Source organism: Tympanuchus pallidicinctus, unplaced genomic scaffold (genome assembly GCF_026119805.1).
Source record: "Tympanuchus pallidicinctus isolate F22 unplaced genomic scaffold, pur_lepc_1.0 scaffold1, whole genome shotgun sequence".
NCBI lineage: Eukaryota > Metazoa > Chordata > Aves > Galliformes > Phasianidae > Tympanuchus > Tympanuchus pallidicinctus.
The window spans coordinates 32,227,817-32,242,211 of NW_026294618.1; the positions used below are offsets into that span (position 1 = coordinate 32,227,817).

Consider the following 14,395-nt stretch of genomic DNA (forward strand, 5'->3'; position numbering starts at 1 on the left):
CACCCACACAAACAGAGCACCTCCTTCTTCCACAGTCTCCAGTTGTTCCCCGCTCCAGGGCCATACAGTGAGAGACAGAGCACACCAGAAATTCAGGTAATACCCAAATTCAATCGTTACCCCTGTCCTGAAACTTCTTCTGAAGTTTAAATCAAGTCTGTGTGATCCAGCGTGCTCTTGTTATAATGTTCTCGTAACTTTTTATTTGTGCATGACCCTGCTCTTCTCCTTTCCAGCTGAGATTAACAGCAGGAAATACTGAAATGCCATATGAAGGATTCTTGGCTTTTTCTTTTTTCTTTTTTCATGTGAAATAGAAAATTCCAGACATCTCCTGAGTGAGCCTGTTTTTATAAGATTCTTAGCCCACTTTTGGATAAGCAAGCAATTATTTTCTCAAGTAAACCGTCAAGTATTTTGAGGGGCAGCCAGTTGTCCTTAACACCTAACATTCAAGTTCTCTTCCCCCTGTTTTTCCCTCTGAAATATTTTTGGGGTGGAACTATTCCAGCCTGCCTCAGCAGACGCCCTACTCCTTCCATTTCTGAGTGCTATGGAAGAGCATCTGAACCAAGCACTGTGTTTCACTCTGATGGAAAAGTTATCAGGGAGATCAAAGAGTCAAGTAGGAGAAAGTCATAATCCTACATACTTGCTGGAGTGGGATGTGCAAGAAGTTATGCAAATAAATGAGAATTGTAGGAAAGCAGTGCTTTGTTAAATACCTTCAGTAAAACGACTTAATGTGTTTTATCAAGGATTAATGTTGTAAACAGGCTATAGATACTTCTCATTATCTACAGCTCTGTTCTTGCAAAAGTGCAAGAATCTGCAGCATTACTTATCTGAAGATTCAGATGTGTCAGATGCCTCACATTGGTTGGACTCTCACCCAGAAAAGAAGCACAGGTGTTTGCTGCGACAATATTAAAATATTTTATGTACAAAATCTCTCCCCTGCAAGCAGCAATCAGCACTCTATGGTCTTTAAGAGGCTTTCTTGGGCTTGGCAACTCCTTTTTTAAACAGGCAGTTTATCTTCTGATAAGAAGCAGAAAGACTTCATTTATAGTTGTTTAATGCTATTAGAGCCCGTAGTTTCCATAACAAGATAGGAAAAACAAGCCAAGTCTTCTGCGTAGGGCTTTTCTGATCTCCAGGATATAAGAACACATTGTTGGTATCTCGGTGCATGACTCACTGGGCTGCTGATGTCACATGGAATGTGCTGTTAGGCTAGGATAAGCGATAGAGAGACTTCACTTGTACACTGACGTATCAGCAACCCATTATAAGATGGTAACCAGGAAGAAACTTACTGTAAAACATGTAAAAAATTACTGCTGGAGAGGGAAAAGAAACACACTATTTTCCATTCATAACGCAATGCTGTTAAGCTTCCAGGAGGCATGTGACCATAGCAGTGATCATGGCAAAACCAAAAGCAGGTCTGTTTTTGTCCTGCAGCCCATTTGGTTGCCAGTGGGCTCCTGGAGTAGCTGCACTAGCAGACATAAAATTCAGTTCAGCTGGTCACTGCAGAAGCAAGGTACAGAAGCAAAGAACAGCCTTTTACCAGCCTGTACCTTGTGGACTACTCATACAAGAGATAGCAAATAGAATGAGTTTGATTATACATGTGATCATTTTCCTGACCTGTACGTAGACATGTAAATGGTATCAACCTGGATAGATGAAAATAAATATCCTGTTAAGTAGGCAATAAATCTAATTCCTCTTTCGTTTGAGAAGGAAACTAAGTGTTGTCCAATATTTGTTGATTGGAACTCTGTGTATAACTTGATACATTGAAGTTTTTTTTGCGGAGAAAGAGTTGACAGTGTTTAAAGTTAAAATTCCTCTCATCATTTTCTCCTTAGTATGCTTCTACTCTTTTTCTGAATAGAACCATTCATATCATTAAAAATCAAGGCATTGCCCAGGTCTGAGTGCAGCACTTAATGAAGGTAATAGATACTGATCATTGAGGCTGGATCATGGTACATCCATCTCTGCCTTCTTACTGCAATCCCCACAGGACCAGTGCTCCTGGGGTTTCTTCAAATCAAGACATGCACATGCCCATTAGAGAACTGGACTACCAAAATGCAATGGCAATTCAGTGTCAAAGTCAGGATTTTTTCCCACGTCCAATATTTCCCTAATGACTCTTAAACTCTCCATTACAAAACCCAGATCCTGAGATTTCCAAGGACCTCTTTCTCTTAAAAGCCCTTTTCTTTGCAAGAGAAGCTGTTGGAGTGAGTCCATTCCCATATTTCCTTGGATCTCAATTTTTCTGCATATAGCTTTCTCTACAAATCTCTGTTTCACCTCCCGAAGTATAACCACCACTTAACACTATTCATTAGGAAGAATGTGAATTTTCATTTACTCAGCTCAGAATAACTGGAAATAAGCCACATGTTGTGACACCTGTGTGAGGAAGAAAAAATTAATAGAGAAACTGGACCCAAGACAACTTTATTTCCGTAAGTAGGACCAGTTGCATTCTCTGCTTTTGCCATGCAAACATTCAAACATTTGAAGTAGTGCTGTCAGTAATATTTGGAATTTGCAGTTTAAAAATAATCCATGTACTCAGGCGCATGCTAATCTTCACTTAGAAACAGCAAAGGAGCACCTGTTATAAAAGCCATCATTCATTTCCAGGTAATTCACAAAGGAAGGAGAAAATGGCTAAGCCTGACAAATATTCATTATAAATTCTTTGTACCTGGCAATCTGATGAATGGGTGGGTAAATGAATGAGCAGAATATATCATTTAGAGTCTTCCTAAGCAACGTCCTTGAATATTCATAGTTTCATGTTCACAGATCACATTCTTTTTCTTTCTTAGGTGAAAGTCTTTCCTTTTCACAACTATTCTAAATAGAAATACCTTGTAGAAAATTCACAGTTTGTGCAGATTACTTTGCAAATAATTATGAAAACATATTAAGAACATTTTGATGATGCTACAGTAACTGGGGGACCATGAGAAAGGCCTTCAGCCTGCTGCATTGTCAGTTCTTGGGGAAGCTGTATTGTGATGCTGGGATAAAACTCTTTAAGGGAGACACCAGAAAGCGCACTACTCTCTGGCTGTACAGAAGCAGCAATTAACACTGAAGCACAGGGAGGGTTATCTGGGGGCAGGGTCAAAGATTTCCCAACGAAAGCATTCTTGAATGAGCAAGCAACCATTTCCAGCCATCAGACTTACCTTCTTGCTGGTAAATAATCTTTGATCAAGGGGGAGAGGCCTGGCTGCATCTCTTGAATTAGGGTGATTTAACTCCTCTTCCTGAGACAAAAACCAGTTTTATTTTTAGTAAGTATCTTCTGTTGTTGCTGCTGTGTTCAAACCCATGCATGTGTAGTGTCACCTGCTGTCACAAGGCTTAGGCAGGCTGATGGGCATACCTAATAGTCACTAATGCTGCCTGTGTTTCCTTAATGCTCCACTGCTCTGGGAAAAAAATACCCTTCCTAGCTTCCCTTAGTGTTCCTACATTTACAGCAGGGCTCATTCAGATGCTGAATGAAAAGCAAAAAAATTAGTAGTATTAATACTGTGCTTAGTGATTTTGATGGTTTCCAGAATAGCTGCTCATGACTCAGACATCACTGACACTGGTAAGCCATTTGCACTGACAGTAGTGTCAGTGTGGAGTGCCGTGTCTTCAGCATTTTTTTGACTAGGCACATCAGTGTGCATTCCTCTTGCCTAATGAACATGAGAACACACAGGAAGCTGTGAGAGGTATTTATTTAATACTCAGAAATAATGCAAATGAGGATCAGTTTTCTATAGTGCTTTCATTGGTGAGGAAGCTCAATGCAATTTTTAAATTACCCAAACTGAGGAAACGTCATTAGGAAAAGATCTGAACGAATATCCCACAGAAGGAATTAGATTTTTTCTTTTGAAATAGTACGCAAAGTAAGCAGCAATGAATGAAGTGCAAGCTACACACACCTTGAACTGATTCCCTGAAATGGTAGTGAGAATAAATACATTGCTTATTCTCAGGACAGCTTTGTGCTACTAAATAAGGCAAATATAACAAACCAAAACAAAACCAAAAACACACCAAAAAACTTACACACAAGTCCAATATGCACTTGAAGAGGCATTTCAGTTAATGAATTGTCTGAACTCCCATTAAGGCCTCATTTCATGTGTAGAAAGGAGATGTACAAACTGGGATAGGTGCAGAGTCAGCTACTGAGTTGTCTGAAAAAAATGAAGAGTCAGTCAAACGGGAGGAGGTCATAGAAATTATTTTATCCATTTGCAGGAGGTTAAATAGCAAGTTAAGGGCTGCTGTCTGTCAGTGCCAAAAGGTAAACAGGGGACTCACAGAAGTAATCTCAGCTCATCTACAACACAAGCAAATGGGTAAAAACTGGCTGAGAAGAAAGTAATGATGTAGGGAAGCAGAGACAAGTTTTTATCACCAGAGTGATGCCCTATAGAATTAATGAAAACTGGCAGAAAACTAGTTTGGTTTTGAGCTTGAGCCATTTATTATCGTGATAAGAAAGTACTTACTGTGATAGCAGAGAACAGGATTTGAAAATGCAGGGGTTCTCCAGTAGTCTCCCTATTAAATATTTATCAAACTATACTTGCAAGGTCTAAATAGAGCATTTATAGAACATGGAGAAAATAAAGCACGCTAGTGTAGTGCTTATGAATAAGACAAGTGCTTAAATACATCCAGTTGGACTCTACTGGAAGTCAGATTTGCTACCACTCTTCTGTATTCCTGAGCTACCTATGTGCTCCCCATGGATACCCAGCATCCATTTCTACCTTTTAAAAAGTTATAAGTAAAGGGCAGAATTTTATCCATGCATCATCTATTAACTCTTTCATAAACAGTTTTCTCTGCCAAATGCTGATATTCTTATTTATGCACAATTCAAAGTTATACTGGCATTCATACATAACTGGATACATGAATATTTGAACATAGCCAAGGATTTGACAAAATCATCTGGTGAAGACCAAAAAAAGCACATGGCAATGTTTGGTGACAATTTTCCAACAATTATTTTGCATGTTCTTTCCCACTTCTTCCAGAACCCTACCTGAGAATAAATACAAGACCCAAGTCTCATGGAAATCTGTAAGCCACTCAACTAGAGGAAAAATACACTGGATCACAGGTCAGTCAAAAATAGCAGTGAAATATGTAATGAGTACTTATCATTCATAAGGCACACAATAATAGTGGAGCCTGCAGTTAGAGGAGACTTGGAGAAAAAGGACAGAAAATAATCAATGAAATAAAAATGATCTCAAAACTGGATCAACTACTAAGATTGAAACTATGTCTTAAAAAGCTTCAGAGAAGTTTCTATTCTCTGTGATATGAAATAAAAACAGAGATTCATTCACCTGTGTCAAAAAGCAAAAAATTAAATCTTATTGCATAATTTGATCTAGGAACTTATTGTTCCAGGATGTCTGTGAGACCAAAAATCTAGATAAAGAATAATCTTATTTTAGAAAGAGTACTGTAGTAATTAATATTAATATTACAAAAGTGTAGGAAAGTATATGAAATAAAGGATATGAAATCATTTCTCAGAGTTTATCCCAATCTTCAATATTTCCCAGGAGATGGAGAAACTCCCATTTATTTGATGAAGTTCTTGCATTTTTTATTATCCATATTTTATTTTAGCCAGCTGGTCCTAGCCATCTTCAGAAAATACATGAAAAACTATCCTCTTATATTGGTAATTCTAACATTAAAACTTACACAGGGAGTGGGAGGAGGCTTTAGGAAAATATATTAGCATAAGAGAAGATGAATAGCAATTTTAAAGCTTATTAATTCTTGTTCCACTGAAGGCAAGAAAATCCTTACCACGTGCTCTGCACTGTACTGAGAAATATTCTCAAGCCTTTGCTATGTTCCAGCATTGTAGATTAATGAGGATATGACATAGTTAGCTAAGAGCATCGCCCTATTAACCTTACAGGTTAACCAAGACAGTTAATACATCAGCTTTGATGGCATTACATGATGATTGTAGGTCAGGCTTTTTGCCAGCTCTTACCCTCCAAGTGCTCTTAAAAAGAGCAATAAGAACAAGAGTTAGTCAGGTATAAATGGATACAAATTGAAGGGAAAAAGGATTTAATTAAAAAGTCTGTGCAAGAGCTGTCCACAAAAATGGCCCAGAAGACATTTCATTTCTCCTCTCCAGTTTCAAAGGGCTATAAATTAGGCAGGGCTGGAACTCTAATTGGCCACAGGTGTGTAGTGTCCTTTGGGCTCTAAGTATAATAGAGAACCCATAGAGATAATAGAGAACCTTCCATTTGGAAGGTGGGCACCTGGGCACCCTTCTGCAAGGGCAGCTGGAGGCTAAGCAGACTACTTGAGGACATCTCATATGGCACCAGATATATGTTAAAACAGAATCTTGCTCCCAGGTCATACACCATCATTGATTTCAGCAGAACATTAATTTACAATGCCTGAGAATGTAGCTGAAACAATTATTCAGAAATATAGCACAGCGTAATTAAAACTTGCCTTTCACACAAACTTCATAATTAAAAACAGGGTGGGAAGAGCAAACAGCAGTCTCTTATTTTATTGATTGTCTTCAGGGATGAGACTTTAAAACTTTAGTCTTGGCTCTAAATGAATATCATATGCAGTTTATCAGCAATTAGGATACTTTCAGCTCTCTGAAGATTTTCAGAGGAAAAGAAGAAAGGAAAAAGGACTGAAAATAATTTAGGATCATGTTATTACTCTTATGAAACCTATATAAAAGAAACCTGCATGGATTTTGTAAGTGTTGTATAATTCTGAAAATCCTGATTAAAACCGAAAGACACTGTCACAACATTTGCCAAAATAAAGGGTAACCAGACAAATCTGTCATGTTCATAAGAGCTTGTTTCCTTCTGTGTGTTTTTAATAGTCATCCCAATAATCACTGCATTTATGACTGTTGTCTGGAGATGTACAGTAATTTGAAACTGCACCAAAATACATCCTGCAGTCCATTGAATTTAGTCTAGAAAAATGTCATAACCTTACAGTGAGAAGATCTTGCATACTCTTCTCCAGTAACAAGAGTTGAAATCACATTTTGTCAGTCAGACAATTACAAAATTTTACCTAACTCTAGTTTAAATGAGAGTTGAACAATTCATGCACAATACTTCTCCCTGAATAGTTCTTGCTAGTGTTAGTGTTTTCGTATATTCATTATGCAAGATTTCTTTTGTTTCCTGTTTCTAGGTTAAAAAACAGCACAGAAAAATTTGACTATCCAGAGTAAGTCTTTTGATGTCGTGAAGTAAAAACAAAATAGAAAAAACAGTGAAAATTCATAAGTGCATGTGGGCGATTCTAATAAATGGAATCACAATTTTCTGATGATTTAAAATTATTTTTAGAACAGGAAATCAGCACAGAATAATAGAATCATAGAATCATAGAGTCATAGAATTGACTGGGTTGAAAGAGACCTTAAAAATCACATAGACCCAACCCCTCTGCCACGGGCAGGTCTACCCCTCCTCCTCCCTCCTAGCTCAGGCTGCCCAGGGCCCCATCCAACTTGGCCTTGAGAACCTCCAGAGATAGGGCATCCACAGCTTCTCTGGGCAGCTATACCAGCACCTCACCACCTCTGAGTAAAGAGTTTCTTCCTAATATCTAATTTAAATTACCTCTCTTTTAGTTTAAAGACATTCCCCCTTGTCCTATCACTATGTGCCTATGCAAAAACTTGGTCCTCCTCCTGCTTATAAGCTCCCCTCAAGTACTGGAAGGCTGCAATGAGGTGTCCCCAGCTAAACAAGCCCAGTTTCCTCAATCTTTCCTCATAGCAGAGGTGCTCTAGCCCTCTGATTATCTTTGTATACACTCTTCTTTGCCTGCCTCTTCTGAACAACGTATCGCTAGAAACCTTTCCTGTTATTTTTCATGTCCCTCAACAAGTTTAGTTCTGGACAGATGATGAAGTAAGGAATTTCGACGGCGTTGAACCAGAAAGGTCCTTGACATGCACTTCTTCTTGTAAAGTGAGATTTTTTATTAGAATGAGAAATCATGTCACAATGCCAATAACATGAAGAAAACTGTTCTGTGATGATAAATAACTAGATAGGCAGGCATTTTGTTGTGGATGAGTGTGCATGCATGTTGACAACACTGAAGTAATCATGAGGACTCCTGATGACAGAATTGAATAAAAGATTATATAAGTAGTAACAGATGTTGTCTCCTGTGAGCATCGTGATAGTTTACCATTTTCTTCACTTGACACTAAAATTTGCAAAAGCAGAGCACAAAGATTCTGCAAACCCTAAACAGATGCATCCAAGAAGCAGAACCAGCCAAGAACTGAGTTCCTATCAATAAGTAAACTGAGCAGAAAAGCAAACTTCTACCTGTTTTCAACCTTTCAACATGCTTATCTGGAAATGGACTTTTCCCCTTCCTGTTTTCTGTTCTGCCCCTCCCCTCTCCCCCTCCCCCCCCTTTCCCCTAATCCAGGAGATGGAGCTCCTTTCTTGTTCAATGTGTAGCATAATTGTTCTCCCATCCTCAAAGAAGTCAGCTGTACTGCAGAGAATTAAAGATGCCCCAGTAACACAAATGCATAATGAAGTGCCTTTAACAGATCACAGTGTGGCTTCTCTAGCTCTCTGTTGTATCTGCTCCAAGTATGGGTGGATTTGATTGCTTTCACTAGTTCACTAACCAGCATATAGCTGCCCTGCTGTCCTGGGGGCAGACAAAGGATTTTTGCCAAGAGTTTGCTGGCTCTACATCAACCAGCATAAAAAACTTCCTTATCTTAGTTTTGTCACTCCTAATAACACTGATAAGAATATACATTTCTTTTTTTTCTTGTCTTTATTTATTCCCAGGAAATTTTGCCAAGGTGGAGGTAGTGATTGATAACTGCTCACAGCACTGAGCCTACATCTGCCTTGTAGAACACTGCTGCAGGAGCTCAAATCTTGCTGAACAACCACAGCCTAGCTCTAAATCCACTGACATTACCTCAGTAGCAGAACACTTGTCAGCATTCCCTTGAGAGAATTAAACATTGCAAACGTAAATAAATCCACCTGGGGATTTCAGAAACATCGGGAGAAACTTTGGTATTGGGCTTGTTATTCTTCTCAGAGTAGTCAGATTTGCCAGTGGTGTCTTTATCAAAAAGCTACACCACCCACACCCAGTTTACTAGCACTCTGAACTAGAAGAATGAAGCTCATTTATATACATTGAAGCTAGATGTCATTTTGCCATTGTCAAAAGAGCACATTTACAAAACTCTAATACTAATCATTTATATACTAGTAACTAAAAGTATGATAGGAACGGCAAGCACTTGGCAAGGTTGAACATGCCTACAACATCCAACAAGGAAACCGCTTGCCAAACATGCACAGGCTGTGGATCAAAGACTAAAGGTTTCTAAGCCCCACCTTTGCACTGGTCTCTGTGCCTCATTTTGGACAAGTCCTGTGTTCCTTTGTTTGCTTCCATTGGATGAAGTGGGCAAACACTACTGCCATCTTCAAGGTGTTTTAAGGAGATTAATTTACCTGCAGCAGTTCTGATATAAGACCTTTGTATGAATGTGTAACACATCCACCCAGGACAGAAAGGATGGGAGAAACAAAGTCTGCCTCTCTCAAAGTAAAACAGGATCTCATTGCCTCGTAACATCTGGATACTAAAAGTGCTGAACTCCTCCAAACCACACAATTATGTAGCATAGCTGTTCTTCAGTCCACACAGTTTTAGATTACCCTCTCTAGCAAGCAATACTATTACTTTTATCTTCCCACTTATCAACCAAATTTCTAAACTTTAAACAGCCTATCATTTCTAGTTGGGTAACAAAATAGCATAATTTTACCACAGTAATTAATTAAGCAAACATTGCGCAACGTTGCCATCTGAGTTTGTTAGTTACCAGATACCTTGTATTGTTTTTGTTAACCTAACTGAAACTTGAAACAATTAGGAAATGGAGCAACAGGGGCTCCTGAGCTGTAGGTAAGAGCAGGCTGGAAGAAGAGCCAAGTGAGGACAAAAGTTGGATGCTGGCTCTTGGTATGGGGGGTCCAATGACAGATGGAAGAGGTTGGGTAGGGATGAACATGTAGGCAAGCAGCAGATGCCATTGGTGCCAGGTCTTCCATGGCATTTTGGGTTAGGTTTTCTGTATTACGAGGTTACTGGGAGGAAAGGGACAACATCCATTTATCTTTTGACCTTCCTATGTTCCACTCTCATGAAGGGAACATTTTCAGCCTTAACTAAAAAAGAATAAAATTATATGTTATCGTATTTTTTGAAACAAAAATGTTTAGGAAGATTGTCAAGGAAACTAACTTACATTTTTATATCAATTGGAGCTAGGCTGTCATAAAACACTGAGAAATAGCTGAAGTACTTGAGTGATGAAATTACGGAAAGGGCAGGGTAAAGGACCAAGAACATTGTCATAAATGAAAAGATAGTAGAAAATAGTGGTTACTGATTGAGAAATGGAAGACTTTTTTTTTTTTTTTTTTTTTTTTTTTTTTTTTTTTTTTTTTTTTTTTCTAAAGAGAACTGAGGTCCTGTATGGATAGATGAGGGAAATTACTATCCTGAATGAATGGCATACACATCTGAGAGTCAAGAAACACCTTAGGCTGAACTTCAACCTATTTAAAGGGAGAGATTTCTGAAATTTACCACGATTAACTCACTGAAACTTAGGTGATTCCTTAATGAAATATGTTTATCAACCACCTTTAGATAACTTTGATTCATTTATCATTCTTCGTCCGCCTATTTATTCTATTTTTCAATGTTTCTAAGTCTCACTTTGAACGCAATACAGTGAGGGGTTTGCCATTCATTCCTACTTAATAACTTATGGCATTAAATCAGTTGGAACTGTCTCTTACTTCTATCATTGCAATAGAATGGTCAAAACAAAATGATTTTTCCTCTCTTTGTTCCCCAATATTGATGAAAATGTTCAGGCAATTCCAGTGCTTAATTATCTCCTTTTATGTCCTTAGATTATTCATCTCAGACTCCTTGCAATCCATTTCCTGAAAATGCCATAAGTAATTATATCTCCCAACAGAGTTATCATTTACCTTCATTTTTTGTCATTTTTACTGAACCATCCCTTTACAACTGCATTGCCTTCTCTTAGTTGCCTCCAGTTCTTCTTGCTAAGGAAATGCCCAGAAGTAACATTCCAGGAGCTGGAATTGTAAGGTGGAACAGTATTGCCTCATTTCTCTGTAGCCCATCCAGCTCTCTCAGTATGAAAGACACATGCATCCTATCTCTCAGGGATGCACCTCTTTATTGCACTTCCTCTGCTGATGCCCATCAGCCCTGGAACAGTAGAAATTTAGAGCAGGATAATTTGCTCAAGGTAACTTAAGACAAGTGTAAACAAAGCTTTTTCAGCCAGCTTAATGTGAACATGTCAAAACAGGATTGTTTTACATTTGTTGCAGCAACTCTCAGCATGTTGTTTCTTCCCCAGAAATCTGGCCTCTATGAGAGCCAAGTCCCAGTCTCCAAGATGGATGAATGCTGCTCTTCCTTCCCAGCTGCCGCCAGCTCCACACAGCAGGAGTTCCCCCCACGCTCCCAGGTGTACACAGGGTGTGACAGCACAGCTGCCTCCCTGTTAAATCCAAATGATGACCTTCAGCCATCCTCCCAGGCTCCCTGGCACCCTCCCGCCAGGCCCAGCTCCACACTGCACTGTCTGGAACTACCCATCGAGGAACTCATTTTAAGTCATATCTTTTAATCAATCTGGATAAATGTTGTCAGTGGAAAGTTGCTACTGCTCACAACCTCTACGACTTTTAACATATACCACATGTTCCTGCATTAAGGCTGGCTCACTCTGCATTAGCATAGAAAAGACGGACTGCAAATCCCTCCAACTGCTCTTAAAATCAAAAGGAATCTTTCCACTGAGTTTAACAAGAGCTGAGTTGAGGTCTTGTGACCCTGCTGCAGCAAAACATTTAGACACAAGCCAAACTCCAAGCATGTGAAGAAGCCCCATGAATTCAATAGGCTTATCAGATGTTTAGGAACTCCAGTCAAGACTTCAGTATTTTTTTTTAAGTTGCTGTAGCAGTGCCTCTGTAGTACAAAATAAAATCCATGAGAAAATTTCACTTGCTTCAATGAAAGGAGGAATAGATCTTTAATATATGTATTGTGTGTATTTATATTTGTACATATGTAATGTTTATGTTTACATACAAGTACACACACGTATATACATATTTTAGCCTCTCTTCTTCCTTTCACATTCCTGGAAGAAAAGCTTTCATCTGATTTATATCATAATCTGCAAAATACACTGCTTGCGCACTTTCCACTAGAAAAAAAGGCTTCCTTTCAAATGCCCTTGTCCCAATGTTGATGGTGTCATGGTTTTATGTTTTTTGTTTTTTTGGGTTTCAGTATTCCACATCAAAACATCATGTAGTGTACGGGGCATTAAAGTGCCACTGCCCCAATCCCAGCTACCTATCCCTGTACATTACAGCAGTCACGGGATCTGACCCTTCTGGGTGGGGGGGGGGCGCTCTCTTGCTGCCTGGCAGTGGGTGCTGGAGGGTGCTTTCCTAGCCTTTTCAGGTTTGACTTAGTTCCGGGAACTCTCTCTTACCTTGTCTGATTTATTAGTTTCAATTTCAATTAAATTGTATTATATTGTGTAATCTTGTATTTTTCTGGTATTATAGTAAAATAAGTTTCCCTCCATAGATTGTTGCCGCTGTTCTTTTCCTCCCTCCCTTCCTTCCTTCCTTCCCATTTTCTGGGATTGGGCAGGGGGGGAAGGGCAGAGGCCTACTGCCCCCAGGTCATGGGCATAGCTTGATCTAGTCAACTCTGTGATAGATGAATGCTGTCTAAGCTGGGGCATCCTCACACAGTGGACGAATAAAAAGCCTGAAGAGCCTGAGAGGTGGAAATATTGTCCTTACAAAGGTAAAATAAGAAATAAAGGCACTTAGAAAATATATAAAAATTTACCTCAAATACCATCAAAAGGAAAAATAATTTCCTTTTCCTGCCTTAGGCAATATTTACTTAGATTGAAGTGTAAAAAGTACAGTGGAAATAAATGTCCTCTTTGTTGTCTGTAGAACCTTCAAGTAAATCTGCTTCCTATAATGATGTTTAGGGGAAGTTTTAAGCCTTCTCCCTCCATTTTGTTTCCATCATTTCTCTCTTTTTCTTGTTTCATCAAAAACTGCAATGCGCAGATTTCAACCTAAAAAATCCCCACTGAAACAGAATGAATTCATGCATATATATGCTGATCAGCTGCAATTACGTGTGATTCAGAAAGAGGCAAGGCAGCACTTCGTCCATACAGTCTCCAGAAATGAAATGAAAATAACAGAAATCTACCTTGCGGTGAGGGCTGGTAGGTAGCACCTTCAGAAAGACTGAAGAAATATGTCCCCAGTTCTTCATCTTCTAAAGTAAAAGCTTGAATTGCTTCCTTGCCTCACTAAAGAACAGATTCCTCCAGACTCACTGCAACTAATTTATAGCAGTACAGAAACAGATGGTTTGGTAGATATAATTTTCTGTTTAACTAGCAGTTCTTTTCGCTCTACTTTTATTTGATTCTCCACAATATATAAATAAAATGGTGTAAAACAAATAATATCTGTGAACATCACTGCTTTTCCTCACCTCTGAAATACCCCAAAACCTTCCATAACCTTACTTATTGCTGTTTAACCTCATGTCAGGTTATCTTAAAACTTCTAGTTCAACAGGAAATAATGTCATGATAACAAATGCCTATTTTTGTTATTGCTGTTGTATTGTTGTTGTTGCTGTTGCTTTTTCAGCAGCAGGAAGGCAAGCAAAGAAGCAAACACTACAGTTCAGGAGTATTAAAAAGATTATGACAACTCTTGGGCTTTGAAGGGTTTTTTGGAGGCCCCTCCCTACTTCAAGTGAAAAACACACGAGAAGGCATCCAACCAGCACGAACAGGCTCTGGAACATTAAAATCAGAAGAGAAGAACACCATTTTATCCTAGCAGCTCTTCTGCTATAACCTCCCCAGGATCCTACTCCCCAGGAAGGAGGTCTGTGGATAATACAGGTGTCATGAACAGCAAATGTGACTTGTTTAAGGACACTGGTTTCATCAATGACAAATCTACTTCTGTACCATTAGCAGCTGAAAGGTACTTCCCACAGTAGTCCAAGAACTAGCTCAGTGTTTTCTATGCGTTGTGCAGTCTCTCATCAAGGACTAAGAAAGCACAAGTCTGCTTCCAGCAGGCATCTGTGGCTGATGAATTCTAGTAGTAAGGCC

General features: G+C 38.9%; 1 long non-coding RNA gene across 4 annotated transcripts in view; it reads left to right on the forward strand.

Annotated features, from left to right (window-relative positions):
- Positions 1-14,395, forward strand: part of LOC128089907 (uncharacterized) — a 41,564-nt gene continuing 27,169 nt past the window's right edge. For 2 of the 4 annotated variants that reach the window (XR_008210752.1, XR_008210735.1), the window contains exon 1: positions 1-96. This is a non-coding gene — a long non-coding RNA (uncharacterized LOC128089907). Of the gene's footprint in view, positions 97-12,951; positions 13,042-13,919; positions 14,163-14,395 lie in introns of all 4 variants that reach the window. The other 2 variants (XR_008210733.1, XR_008210718.1) reach the window with 2 other exon arrangements.